The sequence below is a fragment of the Aedes aegypti genome, chromosome 2 (genome assembly GCF_002204515.2).
Source record: "Aedes aegypti strain LVP_AGWG chromosome 2, AaegL5.0 Primary Assembly, whole genome shotgun sequence".
Lineage (NCBI taxonomy): Eukaryota > Metazoa > Arthropoda > Insecta > Diptera > Culicidae > Aedes > Aedes aegypti.
In genome coordinates this window covers 170,543,542-170,555,874 of record NC_035108.1, presented here as the reverse complement: position 1 = coordinate 170,555,874, position 12,333 = coordinate 170,543,542, and the positions used below count along the sequence as shown (strand labels likewise).

The 12,333-nt window shown below is 39.8% G+C and overlaps 1 protein-coding gene and 1 long non-coding RNA gene across 2 annotated transcripts in view; both read left to right on the top strand.

The window, feature by feature from the left end:
• The window catches only part of LOC5571886 (eukaryotic translation initiation factor 5B), a 314,657-nt gene that overhangs the window by 180,766 nt on the left and 121,558 nt on the right, over positions 1-12,333 (top strand). The gene's annotated exons all lie outside the window — the stretch shown is intronic.
• LOC110676200 lies at positions 6,642-10,239 on the top strand. The gene is made up of 2 exons (XR_002500159.1): positions 6,642-8,845; positions 8,912-10,239. It is a non-coding gene; the product is annotated as an uncharacterized LOC110676200 (long non-coding RNA).

Genomic DNA, 12,333 nt, shown 5'->3' with positions numbered 1-12,333 from the left:
TCAATCAGTGCTTCTCCACCCTTCTGTAGAAGTGCAGGAAAAATTCCGTCCTTCCCAGGCGATTTGAACGGTTCAAAGGAATTTATTGCCCATTCAACTTTAGATCGCGTGAAGATGGTATTAGGTATGGATGAATTGCTTATAGTCCCGGTTGGCCTACAACTCTCATCAATATGAGCACCCCGTTCATCTTCACTTGACGCTAAATATGATCCTGGGAAATGCGTCTCCATCATTATTTTAAGAGTTTCCTGTGTATCAACAGTGAATTTACCGTTTGTTTTCCGTACAGTTCCCAAACCATTTGAATGGTCTTTAGAAAGCACTTTTTGCAGTTTCGCTACATCTGGAGTTTTCTCCATGTTTTCACAATAAGACCTCCAGGTTCGCCTTTTTGATTTTCGTATTTCTTTATTGTACATCGTAAGGACCTTCTTGTATTGATCCCATTGCCCAGAAACTTTCGCATGGTTAAAAAGTTGCCGAGATTTTTTCCTTAAATTGTTTAAGGTTTTATTCCACCAAGGAACATCCCTGCTTGTTAGTTCTTCTTTGACTGGACAGCTTGCATCATATGCCTGTAATATTTTTTCAGTTATATTTTCTGCAATTCTGTCCAGTTGTTCTGTAGATTCGATTACGTTATCCGAGGTTATATTTTCAAATTGCACTCTTGACGCATATCGCTCCCAGTTGGTATTCCTAGGATTCTTGAAAGCTATTTTGATTAATGCACCAGCAATGTACTCAAAAACAATGTGTTTATGGTCAGATAATGATTCGTAATCTGAAACATGCCAGTTTTTTATGTTTGTTGAAAGTACAGGACTACACATTGTTAAGTCCAATACTTCTTGTCTAACTTTTGTTACAAATGTCGGTTGATCTCCTTTATTACATAAATCCATATGTTGGTGCTTCCCCATATTGTGTGATGGGAATTCGCATCGCATCCGATTATGAAGTATTTATTGTGCATTTTACAGTAATTTACGAAATCTGCCAGTTCGGGTGGAGGTACTGTATCCCCATCTCCAGGGAAATAAGCAGAAGCTATATAGGCTTCTGTTTTCCCCCGGGATGTAGGAATCTCCAACCGAATCACAACTATATCTTTGGTAATGAATTGTGTTATAGGTACGAATTTGATTCCCCCTTTTATTAAAATTGCTGTTCGCGGTTTTGAACTATTTTCGTCATAAATTAGTTTTCCTATCAGACTATTGATTCCAAGAACTCGGCTTTTATGAGCCCAGGGCTCTTGTATCAATGCCACGCTTAAGTTTTCTTTCTTGAATCTTTGACAAAGGACTCCGGTTGCTCCTTTGGCATGGTGAAGGTTTATTTGAATAAATTTGATGTTATTCATTTTGTTTTTACTTTTATTAGATATATTCAATTTTAAAAACGTCTATGGTCTTTTAATGATCCAGATGGTTTTGTTTCTTTTTAGATTTTGCTGAATTCCGGTCCTTTGATAGCCCAGAACAATTCCGTTCCTTCGAAAGCTCAGACACATTCCGGTCCTTTGGCGGCCCAGAAATAGTCCGATCTTTCGAAGGTCCAGATATATTCCGGTCCTTTTTTGCCCCAGAGAAGTTCCGATCCCTTGAAGGCTCAGAGACGTCATGGTACTTTGAAGTCCCAGGACAGTTCTGGTTCTTTGGTGGCCCAGTTTCATTTTTGTCCGTCGCTAGCCCAGGAGTATTCCGGTCCTTTGAACCCTCTGAGGAATTTGGGTCCGTATGTGTTCTGGAGTACTGCTGGTCTTTTGAATGCCCAGAGCACTTCCCAGTCACTGTTCCATTACTCGATATCGACTCATGGAACCACACTAAAAATCAAATTTCATGGTTACATGATGGTCCCTTCAAGCAGCTTTCCATAGCATTGCTGTTCCATGACTCGATATTCCCATGAGTCGATGGTCCCTTCAATACCGACTCATGGAGGATTGACTGTAATACTGATAAAGGAGAAAAAATCGTGGCCAAAGCTCCCGTCTGCTTATAATCGAAAATAGCGGCGTAGATTAATCCGAAGGGGGCTTTATTTTTCCGAGAACCACTCTACCGCCTACCGCCGGATCGTAAACCTGCCAAGAAACCATCCCAGCAGCGGCGAGAGGAACCGAATCAGCGTAAACGGGCTAGAAGACTATTAGCTTACTAATTCATATGCGATCGGAAATTAAAGTCACGAACAGGAAACGTGTTGACAATTGAAATTCCAGCTTTTCCGCGAAGCGATATCGTTTGACTGTGGTGTAGTAATAAACGAAAACCATTCGTCGGAAATCCACGTGATATGGTTGGACTGGACGGTTAAAACACTTTCCGTACTGGGGATAGTTTACTGCCATGCAGTTGATTCGATTTGAATAATCCCGATACAGCAAATCGGATGTGCGTTGCGTCCTCGGATGATCGCCCGGCTTCAATCACAAACATACAGGTGCGCACATCTGGCCTGGTGGACATATCCATTACATCATTTAAAACCGGTGAGGCCTTTGAGCATCGTCTCACTCAATGAGCTCATGTGGGATTGTTCAAATATTACGTAACGTAATTTTCGACCACAAGACCACAAGGGGCCCAGATACCCGGTAAACGCGCAGCTTTTCAGCAAGACCAAAAAAGCGTAACAAAAAAAAAAAAAAAATATCAAACCCTCCTCCCGCTTAACATATTACAAATAGTGAGGGATTTTTTTAACTTTCTTTTGATGATCATTTTAATATTTTTCTTGAAATTGAAGCTGGAAATCTTGGCATACAATTTTGATAAGTTCTCTCTTAACATTACAACGAAATGAAATGAAACGTGATGTTGGAAATCCGCTCCCACTCCTAAGTGCGTTACGTAGTATTTTAAAGACCCCGACGTAGCTATCAAGCGGGGACTGGGCTCATGAATGAACGCGTGGAGCACAAGTGATGGCTCGTCAACTAACTGTGCGAGCGTCGTATTGCCTGTCATTTGCTGACGTCTTCATAAAATTGTCGCCCCGAAAGATGTCTCTTTCTGGCTAATAGAATGCCCAAGTGACTCCTATGTATGTACCGTAAGGACGCCATTCACCGCTCATGCTCCATTCACCGCTCATTGAATTATTTTGAAAAATCTGAACAAATTTTCGCAATAAAAGTTATTTGCATATATTAGTGTACCAAAATGGATTGTATCAGAATGAAATCCGTATGATTTTATATTATATTTTATTTATAAAAAATAAACTTAGGCTGTTTAAGGCGGTTAACATGAGTTTGACAATGATTTTATTATAGCAGATCGGAAAATGCTTCTTAACTGCCACGGTTTAATATGTTGTCGTAATATAGTACAAAGATAACAACCAGCTAAAAAAAGTAAATTATGTCCAACTAGTACTGCATACAGGGCCTCATACTTAGGATGAGCGGTGAATGGCGCCCTTAACATGTATCATTGGCATACATGTCATTCGGTACCATTATACATTTTTCACATTTTATCTTTTTTCCTACAAAAACAAATGTTTTATCTTGCGTCTAGCGCAAAAAGTTTCGAAAAATACCGAGCGAATGATTTTTGACCGAATTTAACATGTTAAAATGCTGTTAAATGAGCGGTGAATGGCGTCCTTACGGTATGTAAATAATAATTAAAATTCCTAGAACCCGAACGAGCGGAAACATTATTATTCAAGCTACCGGTGCCGTTTAGGATTGTGTGATTCTTCGTGGTGGATATGCGTAGTTGTAATGAGCGTATCGCTTTGCGAGTTGACCCATTGCTTCTTGATTATAACAATTTTGAAGGAACTTACAATAATAGTTTCATCAATGTTTTTGATAGAGATATGAGACTACTATTATACGGAGGTTTGAACGCCAAATGATCCCTTCTCATGATTTTTTTACAAATATCCTCCTAATATTGCTACACACTTAAAAAAAATTACGGATTACGGTGAAATTTCACCGTAATCTCAACAGCTGAAGCTTCGGTGAAAAATCACCGAACAATCTATAAAATCTTTGAACGAAATCATAAAGAAAAATAACAAAATGGCTCAGACTGGAGATCGAACTCCCGACCTACCGTTCAGGAAGTGGGCTTGCTACCACTAAGCCAGCTTACATTACTTGTTAGTAGTGTGCAAAAACTGCAACAAAAGGAAGCTCATGCCTGCCAAAGCGACTGTCGCACGATTTCACAGAAGTTCGGTGAAAATAATGCTGTTACCGAACTGTTCGTTAGCATTTCACAGGGTTACAGTAAAATTGTTTGTTTCACGGATTTTTTCCGGTAAAATAATAGATATCACGGATTTTCTCCGGTAAAATAGCTGATTTCACGGATTTTGTCGGTAAAATAGTAGATTTCACAGGAAAATCTGTAATTTTGTTGTTTACAGTTCAATTTCGGTGATTTATTTCACAGGATACTGCGATTTATTTTAAGTGTGTAGCTTTCTTCTTCAAATACGACTGGAGAATGTCGTTAATGTTTTATAGAAAAATCTTTTGGGCAATGATGCTCACTTGGTAGAAGATTCTATATATACAGGTCGGACTCGATTATCCGGAGACTCGATTATCCGGGGACTCAATTATCCGGGATTCGATTATCCGGAATTTGTTTTTCGATGTTTTTGTTTTTCAATTTTTATGCATAAATCTGAAATAATTTGGTATTGCAATATGAATGGTTTTGCAGTTTGAACGTATTTAAGAAAAGGGGGGGTTTGAAGAAGTGGTTTTTTTGTTAGCTGGTCAAAAAACAATTTTTCTTGTAAAGACCCCTACTGTTCCTAGAAATAATTTCTGGCTACGCCACCGCATCATATAAATAAAACAACAATAAAAAGAAGTTCTTTTATCGAAGATTTCAATTTTTTCTTAGTGATTCGGTTATCCGGAGGATTTGATTATCCGGAGTGAAAAAAAAAAATCGATACTCCGGATAATCGAGTCCGACCTGTACCATCTATAATTTTTTACTAAATAAGTAAATGGAAAAAAAAACCTAAAAATAAACCTTTTCTATAGAGAATATATATTTTCAACCCCCAGTGTTTTCTTTTGGAAGTGCAGAGGATACCTTGACTTTCTTTAGGCACTCCGGATAATCGAGTCCGACCTGTACCATCTATAATTTTTTACTAAATAAGTAAATGGAAAAAAAAACCTAAAAATAAACCTTATCTATCTATCTTTTTTGTTTTTTACAAGGGGGAAATCTGCAAACAGATCCCCTGAGAAGATAACTCAGGGAATGCGGGGATGACGCACCAACGACGACCCGCTAAAACCAGCCTATGCACTGTGCATGAGCAATTCATTTAGAATTGCTCAAGTGGTGAACAGTGCATCGACATGACCCTTGGACTCAGACCCTCATCTCCCCGGAACCACCTTACGGTATTTCTTCGGGAAAAATAAATAAAATAAATAAAAATGGAATGATGTTTGTATGTCACGAAATAACTTGAGAACGAGTCAACGGATTTACCTGATTCTTTCACTGTTGCATTCGTCTAGGGTTCCGACGTGTTCGTACGTAGAAAAAGTTTAGGAAAGTTTTCGGAATAGGGAAAGTGTACCAGTTATGGCCATAGTGGTTCCCTATTTGGCCATATGTGAAATGTCGATGACTTTCACATTTTTAAACTTTTTGAATGTTTTAACATCAAGTTATATCCTATTTCTTACTGCTGAAACACACAAAACTTTTCAAAATATGGAGACATTCAAGTTATCACGTATGGCGAAATAGGGAACCACTATGGCCATAACTGGTACACCTACCCTAGTCTTAAACACTGGAGAAAACTAATGTGTCATTTTGTATGGGAGATAGCATGCCAATTTTTCAACAGCCTACTTGATGGCAAGACGAAGTTTGCCGGGCTCACTAGTAGAGAATATATATTTTCAACCCCCAGTGTTTTCTTTTGGAAGTGCAGAGGATACCTTGACTTTCTTTAGGCATGTACAGTGGGATTCCGTTTTTGGCAACAAAGTCGAAATTCTCAGTTGCCAAAAACGGAACCCATATTTAAGATTTCATTTTTCAACCATTGGAATTGAAAACATCGTTAGAATGTTATTACATGATCCTTATGGAATCATATGGCATCGAGACTTTGGAACGATTCACTTCAAAGCTGTTTTTCGTAGGGTTGCACTATGCTCTGAATCTAAAGCCCCGCAATGTTTATTGTGGCAAACGTTTAACACACTTTTTACGCCTAAAAATCTTATATAACAATTTAATGAAGTTATGGAGAAATTTCTGGTAAAATCATTTAATTTTAAGTTAATTTTTTCTTTAGTTGAATTTGGGAATATATTTCGGAATCAATTTGCGATTAAAAAAGTTACAGAAGGAATGATTGACCTCCTGAAGGACCGCACTCTTGGACAAAATGCCAAATTATAAAGACATCCTTGATATTTCCTGAGAAGTTTTAGTATAACCTCTTAAAAATATTCTCAATAATTTGAAACAATATAAGGTTTCTTGGAAAAAGTTCCTCCCCTTGGTCATGCGACCTTTCCGCGATGGGAGGGCATAATCCATTAGCCTGTAGTGGTGGTATCACATTTTGGCATTTTTTGCTTATAGCCGCGTCATAATTCATATGGCATAGACGCAATTGTTTGGGAGTAGCACTACCCACCCAGAACTACACCACTGAAGGATCGGAAGGAAATATTTCACCCTGTTTTATAACCACACATCAAATGTAGCACACACCACACATCTCTTTAGCAAAGAGGGGTAAAGAGGGTAAAGAGAGCGAAGATCAATGCTTCTCGTTATTACGCAATTGTAAATAGGACATTAGGATTAGATAGGAATAGTCAGTAGGAGTTTAGTCTCTGCTCCACCAGGATGTAGATATTTTAATGTGTTGAATATGAATGTCCGTTGTAAATATATGTATCGTGTTTGATTAATAAATGTGTTTAAGTACGGTCGTGTAGTTAGTCGTCGTATAATCGTAATGCAGATAGTTATGGTCGGATTCTTGGAGGAAGAATGGATTTGCATCACCCTATAGGTTCAACCCACCAGGTTTGCCAGAACCTTCATCCGTTCGTGTTGGGGGATAGAAATCCTCATTACAGTCCACGCAAGGAACCATAAGCCCAACTACTCTTCCCCAACATATGGTCCTTCGAGCCGGATGGAGAACCAGGTTTGGACAATCCAATCGGAACCTACGGAAACAGCAATGGAAGGATACTGGACAAAAAAGTGAAGCTTTCGCCAGGTCTTTGTTTCCATTAACAATGCAATTATGTCGAAATTTGCAATGGCCATCGAAGTTTTACGCTGAAATCTTCTGGAACGCTAAAAGGATAGCACAATGGGCAGCCATCTTCCTCTGAATGATGGTCAATCCGAACCACAGATCCAAATTAGATGTCATTTTGGTATCATAATTACCTCGGGATAGGAATACTGAACCAGCATCGCATACTGTTTATCCAGGTAAATATGCACATGTTCAGTATATGTCTTGCCGAAGTAGAATTTCATTGGCACTAACTCTTCCGTTGTCTCTACGCATTGCACAATCTGGCACAACACCCCGAGCTGGGTACACCACTAGGAAACTTTCGGTTCTGCAAACTTCACTTATGGATTTGGTCATCATATTGGGAGCATTGTATAGTTGCAACGCTCATGGAAACATTCACCAATTCACATCGACCCTACTACGAATTGAGCTTCAATGAAAGAGCATCATCGTCACGATCACAAACACCGAGTCGGTGTGATACACTCCACTTCAGCAGTTTCAACAGACTTCATCGGTAATTCATCACTGGCAGTGTTCACATCTCGGTACTCGTCAAGTCGACAACTTCTCGGGATGATAACATACACATCGAGCAATCGGAATATCAGGCAACATTACCGGCGAATGCGCCTTTCCCAAAGGTAAGCAGATTTACATCGTATATGCCTAGTGAAGCTAGGACTATCTAGCAGAGTACTACATACGCACTTCTTCTTCTTCAAACTCAACACTCACCACGGAATCGATCACCTCGGAGGCTTTGCCAACAAAAACAATCAGTTCGCTTCATTTCACTTCGGATGAATTCCATCACATGCTCACGACGACTGCTGGGACTAGTTTATCTCCAAGGCTTCATCTACAAACATCGACACATTGCACGGTTTTCCACAAACGGTTTTCGGGCAAATGTGATTTCCAAATCAACATTCCAAGGATTACGAGTACAAGGGGTGCTCGTTCCAATAAGGTTTCCAGACACGCGGCGTATCTGGCTCCCATTACCACAATTACGAGTGCAAAGGGTGCTCGTTACAAAACCTTCGGACACACAGGGTGTTCGAACACACTTCCCAGGATTACAAGGGCACACGGAGTGTCTGTATCCCACGACTATGGATTATGAGTACAAAGGGTGCTTGTTCAACGGTCCTTGGACACATACGGTGTCCAACCACAACTTCCAAGGTTAACGGTCACAAAGGGTGATCAACCAATACACCACCAAACAAACGGTTCACAGGATTACGAGTACACGGGTACTCGTGTCACGGTTTTGACACACTGGGTGTCTACACTCAACTTTAAAGGGCTAGGAGTGCACAGGGTACTCGCTACGTGGTTACGACAACGAGATGTCGAATGTCAACTCCCAATAATGGAATACGAGCACACTGGGTGTTCGAATAGGATTTAATACGACTGGAATGGCCAAGTTACAACAACGAATATCGGGCACGACGAACAAACACGGGGAGTGCGTTTATTGTGGACAGCGGTATGACACAACAGCAATTCTATCCAAGCACCAACACCAACGGCAAGGGTAAATGAGCGGTGCAAATCAGGCTGACACCGATGCGCTATGAACAACAAAACATCTTCAAATCAGGTTTCGGCGGAGATGCAATACATATTTGGTCAGGTTAGTGATATGGCAGTATATGTCTGCCGAAGCTGGACTCTCTTTTGGTATACTACACACCATCTCTCACTTGTCAGTATATGCGACGGAGTTCGACGGAGGCAATCGGCACTGCTACCGTCTGTGGAAAACGGGGGAAAGCCTAAAAACAGCGAGCAGTAACAGGTACAACATTGCTGCCACGCGCGACTCCACATCCAATACCGAACGGTGGATTGTTTCGTAGCTCAAATCTCATCTCTAGCGATTGTGCATCAGTACAAGCTATACTGATACGTACATCAGTTATATACCAGCATGTGTGAAACAATTCGGTAGGCTTGGTTCGGATCACAGAGACGCAGTCGGGTTAGGAGCGCAGAGAAATTGATCATCTCCAGCGTAGAAATGGTAAACACTAGGTGGTACAATAGTATAGGTAGCTGAGGTAGCTTTAACCGAGAGAAAGATAGGTAGATGTGTAGCTCCGTAACTCAGCACAAACAATTCATTAACTTATTTGATCGAGCGAATGTAAACAAACTCAGTAGTGGCTGATTTTGAACGGAAAAATTGATCACCATTGGAAGGCGCGCAATTAGTTCCACGAGTAATGGGTTTTAAGCAATCGTATATAGGACCGGATCATTTTGCAGCACTGGGCTGTAAGCTTTCAATGCGTCCAAACCGGATTCAAAACTTCGAAAGTAGGTAGCAGGGTTACCATGACGTCCGGATTGATATGCTACATGGTATTCAAAAATTGTCAATCAAGGCTTATCAGACTAATACAGAACAATTGCTCGAATGGTTTACCCAACTTTGGAACGGTTTCGAAATCAAATTAACACCGTTATTTGAAGGCAGGCTTCCAATGGAGGTACGTTAGTTTAGAAGCATAGCAGCTTGGTATCCAGTATTCCACGGTGGGTGAGGGCAATTAAGGTATGAATTCAGAAATTGAAACAATTTCTGGGTGGGTGAGGATGTTTGGGAGTAGCACTACCCACCCAGAACTACACCACTGAAGGATCGGAAGGAAATATTTCACCCTGTTTTATAACCACACATCAAATGTAGCACACACCACACATCTCTTTAGCAAAGAGGGGTAAAGAGGGTAAAGAGAGCGAAGATCAATGCTTCTCGTTATTACGCAATTGTAAATAGGACATTAGGATTAGATAGGAATAGTCAGTAGGAGTTTAGTCTCTGCTCCACCAGGATGTAGATATTTTAATGTGTTGAATATGAATGTCCGTTGTAAATATATGTATCGTGTTTGATTAATAAATGTGTTTAAGTACGGTCGTGTAGTTAGTCGTCGTATAATCGTAATGCAGATAGTTATGGTCGGATTCTTGGAGGAAGAATGGATTTGCATCACCCTATAGGTTCAACCCACCAGGTTTGCCAGAACCTTCATCCGTTCGTGTTGGGGGATAGAAATCCTCATTACAGTCCACGCAAGGAACCATAAGCCCAACTACTCTTCCCCAACAGCAATAATATCTCGGATGTGATCCAACGGACATTCTGCGTCATTGATAGAATTGATGCCCATTTCAAATAATTAATCTATTCGAAGTGGACATTAATACTATTGGTGACGATCAGTTTGCCTTTTGCTAACCAGAATGATCCGTAGCCACTCTTACTATTAGCTAGCTAGACACATCGTTATCATGTACGACGTAGGGAGGATTACTCTGAGGAAAATGACTAGTAGATTCACTGAGTAGAAATAAGTGGCGACAATCTTATTTTAATATGGTTTTTACATTGCCATAATAAGAAATACTTTTTTTGTAACAGCGGTATAAATAATCTAATTCCAGCTTCATTTCCGCATAATTTACAAGTAGAAAGTAGGCGTTGTGAAGCATTGCATTTGCCACCGAAAAGTGAATCTTGTAGAAGACTGTAATAGAAGCCTAAGGTAACTTTACTCTTAAATATTCACTTTAAAAATGACTAAGGAAAGTAAGACGCTGAGATCGATCATTAGGGTACACTTGTTAGTTTCGAAAAATTGTTGAACAGACAAGGAAAGCGACTTTTTCTTTAAGGGATACATGAACGTAATGACCAATAAATACTTTTAACAACAAATTCGAAATTAACTAGAACTACTACTAAACAGCCTAATTTTGTTAAGACTTGATGACAATTGACATTTAAGACTAATCTCACGTAAAAGACAGGAGTAATCAGAATAGCACTTGAATGACAAATTATTCAAACCAATTCGACTAGACAGTTTTAGTAATGACACTACTACACTACTATTTCAAACAAATTCTGATGGAGCTGCTGATTTTCACAATGCTTCCTTTTCTCAGAAGCAAGGGAATATGGGTAATTTTCAAAAAACTACCACGTCACAATACTAATAAAAAGCAGTGTTCATGTGGGCGCCATTGCCTAGTCCATCTGAGTATTGGTCCTGGTAGAGGGGAAACTTGGCAAAAGCCAGACCGAGAGTTCAGCCTTGACAAGTTAAGCTGTCAGGCAGCTCCAACTGAATAACACACAAAAAAAAACATAAGGTTTCTTGGAAAAAGTAGTTTTAAAATTAAGCAATAAGATTACTTTGCAAAATTACTCTAACAATTCGAAGCTAGAACAAATAACGGATTTCTTGCTGGAATAGAAAGTATAGTTCTTTTTTTTACTTTTCCACACCAGGGTAAATTTCTTTTATTCATCTGAATAAAACTCAGTCAGGTTGAAACTCCTGGACAAGATTCAATTAAAAGATCTTATCGTCTAATGTTGACGGAAATTATGATGATAAACCCAAGTGCGCATCGTACCTTCGTGCTGTGCGTACACGAATTCTCTCTGCTCTTGGAAGTTTTCTTAAAAACTACCTAAAGCAATAAAACAGTACTTTTCAGTGCTACAAAAACAGTACTTTTCAGTGCTAAAATTCAAAACAGTACTCTTCAGTGCTACTAAACCAGTACTTTTCAGTACTATTTTTTCTACTATTGATCCCTTTACGATCCTTGTTTTGACCCGTGCCTTCGATTTTTCGTTGGACCCGTTGGCGAAAGCTAGCGGTGGTATTTCATAATTCACAACTTCCTTCCAAAAAAGTGGGATTTAAAACTGTCACTAAACGTGGCAAGAATGGAAGAAAGGACGTTTCTCCGGAATGCGAACCTTCTTCCAAGGGTCAAATGAATAATTGTATTGAAATGAGCAATCAGTTCGATGCTCTAGACAAATTTTCCGAACACCAAATCGAAGCAGCCTCTAGCCCAAGCTCATTGATTCAAGTGAGGGAGCAAAGAGTGCCGCCTATCGTGGTCAGTTGTTCCGAATTTGCGGGATTTAGGCAGGAGATCTTGAACTCCATTAGGGGAATCAAGGTTTCCTTCCAAATCGCAAAGAAAGGAGACTGT